Source organism: Callorhinchus milii, unplaced genomic scaffold (assembly GCF_018977255.1).
Source record: "Callorhinchus milii isolate IMCB2004 unplaced genomic scaffold, IMCB_Cmil_1.0 Scaffold4, whole genome shotgun sequence".
NCBI lineage: Eukaryota > Metazoa > Chordata > Chondrichthyes > Chimaeriformes > Callorhinchidae > Callorhinchus > Callorhinchus milii.
Genome location: NW_024704745.1, coordinates 14082095 through 14092907, shown reverse-complemented (window position 1 = coordinate 14092907; position 10813 = coordinate 14082095).

Genomic DNA, 10813 nt, shown 5'->3' with positions numbered 1-10813 from the left:
CACACCTGCAAATAGCTACACAGCGAAAGCAGAGCAGGAGGATCCACGGCTCTGGCTGGCTGGCTGGATGGATGGATGGATGGATGGATGGATGGATGGATGGCTGGCTGGCTGCTGGCTGGCTGGCTGGATGGCTGGCTGGCTGCTGGCTGGCTGGCTGCTGGCTGGCTGGCTGGCTGGCTGGCTGGCTGGATGGATGGCTGCTGTTGAGTGAAAGCAAAGCCAGGCTGCCAGCTAACATGCTGCATCGCCCGACTGTACAGTACAGTATACAACAAAGCACAGCAACGGGGGGCTGTGCGCACAGCAACAACAGCAGGTCTCACACACACAGACACACACACACAGCGTATGTGGAGGATGGTCCATTACACAAGGAAGCTGGGGCTTCTCCCTGTTATTTTCTCCTTGGCCCGATTTGCACAAAGTTTAAGACAAGCTCAGCTCAGCACAGCACAGTAGGGCAAAAGAGTCCTGGATGGCAGACGTGATTTCACAGACATTGCACATGTTTTAGACGGACGCTTTGTTTTTAGAAATACATTGCACAGAAACGTGTCTTAACTTGAGCTGAGTCTCTAGTCTCAGGCTGCTTCGGTGTTGAAGGAGTCTTTCTGGATCAGTGTACATCTTTAGGGGATTTCATCCACAAACACAAAGCTCGTGTGAATGCTGTATTAGGTTCCAGTTATTCCATTAATCGAATTAACTCTTGTACTGTACCTCTAAAACGTTTAAGACGTCTAAAAACGTCCTCACAAGTGCTATGTAACTATAAATGTGTTGTTGTGAAGCTGGCACTGAATTGGGTATCTGAATCCTGCATTCTTCTAAATAATTCAACCATGGTGTTCCATGGCAAACGTTTGAATGTCTGAAACAGTATTAAAGCGACTACAATACTTCCTTTGGTCAGCATCTTTAAATCTCTTATTTCATCCAAGTGTCAGCTTTGAGCGGTGGGTAGAACATTTGCCTCTGGACCTGGTCCTTGTGTGTTCATCTATGTCCTGTTGGGACCTTCGAGCTCAGAGTCAAGGTTGACAGTCCAGTGTAGTGCTGGGGGAAGGCTGAATTGCTGGAGGTGCCATTATCAGGATGAGATGTTGAACTGATGTCCTGCCTGATGGCAAATAACCCATTCACGACAGTATTTGAAAAGAGAACAGATTTTCTCCTAGTAACCAGTTGATCTGAGATCCCCAGAGGTTATACTCAGGCTGTATAGTGCGCTGGTCAAGTCACGCTTAGAGTTCCGCATAGGGCCTAGAGGCAGTGCAGAGGGGAGCAATGAGGATGATCCTTAATGTAAAGGAATGACCTATGAGCAAGGATTAGACAAGCTAGGGCTCTTCAGTTTTGAGAGAAGTCTCAGAGGGAACCTCATAGGGATGTATACATATTTAAATGGGTTTGAAAAAGTAAACCCAAAGGCAATACTTTAGGATGATGCATCAAGACAATCAAAGTGGACATCTATTAAGAGTTGTAAAGGTAATTTCAGGACCGATACCATGAATTTTCTCTTTCCTTAGAGGGTAACTAATGACTGGAACAGGTTTCCGGGGAGGGTGGTTGAGGCCAGGACGTGGACTCATCCATCAAGCAGCTTGATGCTGTGATAGAAGGATGGTTGGGTGGGTATTATAGAGGAATGAGATCGGATGGGCCAAAAGGCCAAAGAGCCTTCTTCATTCATACCAAGTATATGATCTGGTGTATTGGCCAGCAATCCTACAATTAAATTGTATCATTCATCATCTGATTGTTTGTGGAACACTCTGGTGTGCAAATTTGCTACTGTGATTGCCACCAATACTGTACTTAATTTTAAATTACTGGTGATTTGAGACTTTTCAACTTCATAGGTTTTACAGTATATCAAATGCAAGAACACTGATACTTTATTTTATGTAAAATAAACTATCTAAATGCAATTTGTTATGGTTGCTGCACAACTATGTTTTTCATCAGCATTAAAACACACTTTCTTTTCTCCATTAATCTTGTGAATTCCGAAGGTAATTTCCGAATCTTTGCAAAGAATGCTTTAATAAGCTTGTTTTGTGGAGGAGGAGGTGGGAAGAAAGCTACAGGTTTTCAATTAAAATTCCCAATGAAAGGAATTCCCAATCTTCCAACATTTAGATACAGAACATGGTAGAATAAGTTAACACACTCTTCTTTTACACATCTAGTTCAGGATTTCAGAGTTTCATCCTGCTTCATCCTGCTTCAGAATGGAATATTGCTTTCCAGGGAGGGCATTGAAAAAAAAGAGAAACTCCATTAAAATAGATCACTTCAGAAGCTCTCTTTACAAATACAATTCACATTGTACTGACAAGTCAGCAGTCATCTGCAATTTTTAGATAAAAATGACGGATTGAATGCCAGGATTAACAAAAAACATCACCACCAACAATAACTTAGCATTTATGTAGCACCCTTCACATGGGTAGTGTCTCAGAGTGCTTAGCAGCACCATTGTTTGATGGGAAGAGAGGAGAGGTAACAAAAGGCAAGATTGGAGAGGAAAATCTTCAGGTATGATTTGAAGTTTGGGCAAAGAGGGGCAAGATGGAGGGATTGAGACTATGAATTCCAGAGATTCAGGGCATAAAGTACGGCTGCCAGTTGTGGAGCAGAGGGGGTGAGGCATGTGCAGAAGACAAGAGCCAGCTGAGTGAAGGCGACAGGTAGAGGAGTGGGGTGTGAGCAGAAACACAGGTTGAAGAAATGATCAATACAAACTTTGATTCCAAAATAAATACATAAAACTATCCTGGTAAATTAAAAAAGGCATAATTTTAAATTGATTTAAAATCTAAATTAAATTAGTATAGAACATGTAATCATGACAGGAGTAGAATTATGCTCTCTACACTGTAAAATATTTTAAAATGTGGAAGGAATTCAAAATAGCAGGATGCAAAGTTTGAAAATACTGCACAAATTATATTTGCCACTGAACTTTTTTAAGATAAATAATTGATAATGCGGTAATGTGGGACAATGCTGTGCACAATTGGCTGCCACGTTTCGCCCACAAATATACAGTCAATTCACTTTACAGTACATTCTGTGAAGCACTTTGAGACGTCTAGAAGATGTGAAAAGCGCTATGTCAAATGCAAGGATTATTATTATTATTATTATTATAATCCGTGCACTTCTCCAAATAACAGCTTGAATGTTCCTCAAAATCAGTACCTGTTGTCACTGGGAATCTTCTCTCAGAATCTCCAAAAAGGTTGTGTACACTGGATCCTGTCATTCCTAGTTAGTCTTTGATTGCATCGTACCCCAAATCATGCAATTTGACAAACGCCCAACTAGCTCATGCAAATTAGATGAGGAGATGCTGTGTGACTTGCTGAGTGTTCCCAGCGACGTCTGTTTTTATTTCAGATTTCCAGCATCTGCAGTATTTTGCCTTTTGTTAAATGAGGAGATAATTGACTTGGCACTAGTACTACAACCATCAAAAAAGCCTGAAACAATTCAAAATAATTTGGTCTGTATACTTACGCCCCTATCCATATATACTCGCTAAATTACTTGCCTCTTGCAGATTAGCAGTTCCATTGGTACACTTATAATTTCTGCTCCATTGAAATGATCAGTGCACAAAAATCCTGTGAATTTTATTCTAATCGTGCCTTGTAAACTTTTGCCTATTAAAAAAAATCTGTAGGAAGTAATGAAGCTAACACTTTTGTTTTATAATAATAATAATAATCCTTGCATTTGATATAGCGCTTTTCACGTCGGGAGGACGTCCCAAAACGCTTTACAGAACACACTGTAAAGTGAATTGACTGTATATTTGTGGGCGAACGCGGCAGCCAATTGCGCACAGAAATGTCCCACAAACAGTCGTAGATTGAAAATGACCAATTTATTATTGTTTTGGGTTTTTTGGAGGGATTATTATTAGGCTCTGTGTGGAGTAAGGAAACTTGCCCAAGGTTTCGCCCTCTGCCTGGAATTGAACTCAGGTCTCTCGCTTGCAAAGCGAGTGCTCTAACCACTGAGCTACAGGACTCCACATATACACGGACACTACACTTTACAGTATATTCTGTGAAGTGCTTTGAGACGTCTTGAAGATGTAATGAGGCGCTACGTCAAATGCAAGGATTATTATTATTGACGATACACTATAATGTTTATCAACAACAACTTACATCTACATTGGGCCTTCAATCTATCCATCATAATATCTGCCTTTGCTGTGAATGTGATGTTATATTGATCAATTAAATAATGTAATATGATGAATGACATCCAATTACTTGTAGTAATTGCAAATAACTGGCTTAACTGGTGGCAATGCATCACTTGACCTAGGAGACTTCTTTTTATGTCACCTTTGCAGCAAAGAGCAGAACTAATAAAAAGCTGCAACAGTTTATTAAATGTAACATTTATTAATTAAATAGTTTACCAAAACAGGCCATTTTATTTCGAGGAACGCTCTCAGTTAAAAAGCTGTCAAAGAAAGTGATACATTATAAATAAAACAGCAATTTTTCTAAAGCTAAAATGAAATTTGACGTGAGGGTGAATACAAGGTTTTGTCCACTGCTATTTATGTTTGTAATCCTGGTTCTTTCCTTTATTTCTATCCAATGGTACAATGGAAACTGGAACTGCCATTGCAGTGAGGCAGATTTTGAGATGCGAGGGTTACGCGAATATCCCCAAACAGATCAGGATTTTCACCAAGTTTATCTGAGTTGTTTTTGGGATGAATTTTTCATCTTGATTTCCCTTTTTCGGGCAAAAAAATAGACGCCAATAAAACATCCAGGTTTTCATTTTATGAATTAAAGGAAACAATCAGTTAATTCACTTTACAGTATATTCTGTGAAGTGCTTTGAGACCTCAAAAATGTGATATGGCATTGTCAAATACAAGGCTTTTATTATTATTATTATTATTAATGGTCCTTAGATAGTAGAGTACCTCTCAAACCTTGAATAATTAAAACCAGACAATTTCTAATGCTTGAGAGCATCCTACTAAGTCTAGACCAGAAGAAATCTTGCTTTACGAACCTGAACAATAGTGTCACAGTATGATAAGGTAACTTTGGCAGAACACTCTTTCAAAGTCAAATTATTTTATGAAAATGCAATCAGAATGTTTTAATTTGATAGGTGTAGTGCATACATTTATCTTGGCAACAAAGAAATTGTCTTATGACGAGGTTAGTGAATAAAAACATGTTTATATAAATCATGTGAAGCAATTTAAATTTAAGTGAGCAAAGCAAAATTGACCCTCTTATTTCTGCTGATCTAATTACCAGTCAATAAATGAAATACTCCTGAATTGTCGGTTTAGTAAACGCAGCTGTGGCACCACTTTCTTCACTGAGCACTGAGATGTGAGATGGAACTACAACTGCAGCAACAGCAGGCGTCCATTTAGCAGCATGTGCAGCCTATTGTCACACACACAAGTGTGACAATAGCACATCATGCTTATACAGGCCTCTAAATTGTCACATGCTCCTAAATGTTTCTAAGTGTTGACAAGATGGAAGCCATCCTCTTTGGCTGTTGTCAACGTCTTCTCACTTGTAGTAGGAGAAGGAAGCTCTGATCTCCTTAAACTCCCTTGCCTATCCTTCAGACTTACGCAACTTAAGGCATCGAGTGTGATCTCCAGCTGTCCTTGCTACCCCACATCTTATCCCTGTCCAGAACCACTTACCTCCACCTCCATCACATTGCCGGCTCCTGATCATACCTCACACCTAATGCAGCCGAACTCTTATTCATACATTGATCACCTCTCGCCTTAATTTTTCCAAAGCCATCCTCACCAATCTTGCCGGTTCCACCAGCCATAAAATTCACTTACAGGTAATTCAAACTCCACTGCCATTAGCCTCACGGATCCTAACTCCACATTTCCATCACTGCAGTCCTTGCCAAGCTCCACTGGCTCCCTATTGCAAAACAGATCAATTTTGACTCATGTACAAATGATTTTATGGCCTTGTACGTCCCTACCTCTCCAACTGCTTACACCGCACTACTCCAACCGCCCCCTTCACTCAGCTTGCTTCGGCCTCGTGCACTTCACTCGTCCCCACCACTCCACCATCAGCGACCCAGCTTTCAGCCACTCGCCCCGAGACTCTGGAACTCTCTGCTTCAATTCCTTCACACTGCCCCCTCCTTGTCCTTCTTCAGATCACACCTGAAGACTTTCCTCTTCAACCGTGCCTATGGTCACCTCCGCTCTCTGCCTAACTTGGCATCAAGCTCCAACACTAAGGGCTCCTCCGCCTGAAGGCTGCTTTATAAATACAAGTTGCTGTTCGACGACATGTCTGTTCACATTCCCATGTTTTTGTCATGTCCTGTTTTAAAACCGCTGGTGATATGTATCCGGGGAACAGACAATTCCCATCAGTGATATGAAATTTCCACCTCAGTGTCATCATTAATGAGAACAGTGAACAGTATTCACTCGTATTATCACAAGAGCAGAACAGCAAAACTTGAAAACATCACTGAAGGTTCTAAAAAGGTTCTAAAAAAAAGTGTCTCTTCACACCTTATTTTTAAATAGTAACATAAAAAATTTCAGGCACCAGTAGACCACTTGTCCATCCAAACCTACCCATTCAACTCCTCAAAGGGTTAATTTTAACCAAAACCATTTAAACTAAAAACATGATAATATGCAACTAATAATAATAATAATCCTTGCATTTGGTATAGCGCCTGAAGTACGTCTCAAACTAAGCCAAGTAAGCATATGCGGGGAGGAGAGCGAGGAGGAGGAGAGAACAAGTGAGTAGTTGCTCTGATGTCCTTGAACATCAGATTAGAGTGCTTCTCGATGATTAGTTCATATCTGAAACATCAATTAGGATATGCATTCCTAATCTCGAGCATGCTTCCATTCACAATGCAGGACTCTTTCTGTCTTTCTCAGTTGACTTTTTATTAACAAAGGGCTGGGTGTTTCTAAAGTAAACTTTGTGGCTGAAATATTTTGAGTGAATTCTAACAGGTTCTTGGAGTAATGTATGAGGAAATTCAGTCTCTTTAAAGCTGCTAGAATGAAGTTCATTGACATTCATAATAATAATCCTTGCATTTGGTATAGTGCCTTATCACGTTGTCAAGACGTCTCAAAGGGCTTTACAAGATATACTGTAACGTGGTTTTGATTGTGTATTTTGTCGGTGAAACAATGTATTAGCAACTCAGCTTTGATGATTCTGACATTCATGTAAGGATTAGGTTAATAGCATACTGCTTGAGATAGGAAGTCACTTTCTGAACATCCTTGAGGCTAACAAAAGTCCAGTTTGATTGATATTATGTTGACAATAATTGACCTTCATTATAAATTGAAGAAACCTTTGAAGGGCACTGCTTAAAGAAATTGTGGGATACAGTTATTCACTGTCTAGAGCTGCGAACACTAGAGTCTTTTGAAAGTACTAATATAAGCAATAGACCTACGTAGAATACTGTATTTTGAACTGTCCTTCTGGAGTCACTTGAACAATCATGTCAAAAATGGGATAAAATTCTATTTACAATGTTTTAATAGTGTCAACTTTTCAGGTTTCAGCCTGGCTCAGTTGGTGACTCTTGCCTCTGAGTCAGAAAGTTATGGGTTCAAGCTCTACATATCAGGACCTATATTAGGACTTACATCTAAATATCAGGCAGATTGGTAAGACCAAAGCCCGGGGACCCCAGAATGTGCTTTGGGAAACTGCTGGAGTTTAACAGAGAGACAGGTGCTTGGATAGTAGGGGTATTAAGGGGTATGGTGAAAGACAGGTCGTCGGTATTAAAAGATTTGACAAGATCTGATAAACTGGTGGAACAGGCTCGTTGGGCTGAATGGCCTCCTCCTGTTCCTATTTAATCCTCCTTGGGAGATCAATCTTAGACAATCAATAATAAACGAAAAGAACACCTTAACAACCACTCTAGAGCCTACAATTTACCATTACACTTACTGCACATCCAAATAAAAAAAATGGCAGATACTGGGATCTGAAAAGGAGGAAATGACATACTGGAAAGGGTGTGCTGCCACCTAGTGAGTGACAACAAACACTGGTAACAGTGTAGAAGCACCACAAATAATATAATATTCATAAGATCCTCCCTTCCCCAAAAGCTGAAGGAATAGGTAAACATTTCCTATATACTGTATTATACTGAATTATCCTACACAACGTCAGTTTCTGGTGCATTTCTTAACATCTTAACATTATTATTATTATTATTATTATCTGCTTTAATCCATATAAATGTACAGCGCACAAGGAGATCTTTCAATCTATTGTGCCTGTACTGCCTCTCTGAAAGAGGTGTGTGCTCAGTCCCGTACTCTTGCCTTTTTCTTGTTCCATCTTATATTTCTCCTTTTCAGATATTTGTCTGATCCACTTTTAAAAGATAATGTGGATCATACCCCAACCGTGTTTTCTAGGTAAGGCATTCTATATCCCAACAACCAATCTGTGCAGAAAACAATTCTAAGCTTTTCATTTACCTTCGATCATTAAATCGACTTCCTCTAGTTACCAACTCGCTGACCAGTGCAAATCATTTCTCCCTGGATTAAGAACTCGATGCAGTGCTCGAATTCACATCTTTGTGACTCAAAAGTCAAAAATGCTTCCAACTGAGCTAGGCTAACGCCTGCTACAGAATAACAATGTTACCAAACAAAAATGGATGAGGCTTTTTACCCACTTCAAAGAGGGTGTTTTGAGGATCAGTGTTGGTACAGAAGTTACTAAGTTGCATAAAAGGGCAGTCTAATAACAGAAAATATTATGATGGAACTTTTCATCAGAAAACTAATCTATGAGAAACTTTACCTATGAAAAGTGGGCCTGCCAACTGGTAAAGATCCGTCAACCAAACAACAACAGCTGTTTGTGAGAAGCATGTTGGAACCATTTTTCAATGCAATGGATGCAAGGTTATAAAGGAAGAGGTGGCAATATTTGAAAATAAATAAGAGTTAAGCTTTTTTTTCAACATCACCACATGGGGGTGCTGTATAATACATAGATACCGAACATGAGTAAGAAAAGGGTTTGTCACTGGTGAGATGAATAAGTCTTAAATAGATATGCCTAATGATATCCCCATTTGAAATAATGATCCTATTCACGGAATTTGGAGATTAACAATTGATTACTAAGGACTTCTACACTCATTTAAGGGGAAGCTAGATAAGTACATGAGGGAGAAAGGAATAGAAGGTTATCCTTGAAGGCTTAGTTGAGGAAGGGCAGGAGGAGGCTCATGTGGAGAATAAACCCCGACATAGACCAGTTGGGCTGAATGGCCTGTTTCTGTGCTGCATATTCTATGTAATTCTATGGGTAAGTAACGTCTTAGTGGATAATGCAAATGAGAAATAGTGGTGAAGGAAATAGCTCCCTTCGTAGAATAGATACCGTAAGAACAATAAAATGTTTTATTTTTTATCATGTTATCTTAATACCCACAACAAAGCTTGTAAGTATAGATGTTCATAGATATATGGATGTCAGCCTGGTTCATTCAGTAGCACTCTCGCCACTGAGTCTGCGATTTGAGACGTTTTAATGACATGATAAGATGATCAAATGCAAGGATTGTTATTATATCTCATACTGTAGTATAGCATCTCATACAAGAGTATAGTCCCATGGAGGCTGAACCATATGTTATAATGATAAGTATGACTCTACACCTGTAGGTAAGTGTCACCGACAATTTGAACACAACAGCCATGAATTGAATGATCAATTTTATCTGGGGATTCTTAGACTGGATACCCGGAGAAACTCTCACATCTCTCACTGCTCTATGCTTGAAGTCCCAATGTGAATGTTGAAGTCACAACATTCTGACTCAGAGGCAAGAGTTATATGGTTGTTGTGTATTTATTATAATTTAACTCATATAAGCAACAACAATTTAACAGAATATAAGCAACAACCCCAGATATGTACTCATAATCTCCTGAATATAAACAGGACTTTATTCTTAGTTCAATAAGTTATTTGTAACATTGGGGCACTGGTTCCCAACTTTTAATTTGTGACAAAACAAGATTGATTGTTTGTTAATATGTGTCTTACTGAATTACTCAGTGTTCCATAATATTGAAAATGCAAATGATGTAATGTCTGTACAACCAATACTACAGTTTAAATTAAGTTACACCTCTATGACTTTTATTTATTGATTTTCTAATTCCTGAATGTTCATTATGTGATCACTAGGTCTCTTGGTAGAGAGGCATCCTCCTAGATGTATTAAAAACAAAGACCTGCCAGGCTGTTTTTGTCTGCAGAATGTACGTATTTGCTGATTTAAATTGTAATTGCGTAATGAACTTGAAGTGACAAATAGCATTATTACAATGAAAAGTCCTGGACTAATGAATAGCCACCAACATCAAAGACCTGATTATATGCATTTTGTCACAAAATATACCTCATAGATAACATTTAGCCTATTCAAGCTTCTTTTAAATTGTGTTGATTTTGATATCCTGTTCATCCCTTTACCAATGTGCTTTGAATCTCAAATTAAATGACTAAGCATCCAGTGTCAGCTCGGCTCAGTTGGTAGCACTCTTGCATCTGAGTCAGAAGATTGTCAGTTTATGCCTACGTCAGGACTGGAACTCATTCAGTCTAAGATGACACTCCAATGCAATGCTGAAGATATACTGCATTGTTGGAGGTGCTGACCTTCAGATGAGACTTTAAACTGAGGCCCCATCTGCCAATTCAAATGAACGTTAAAGATC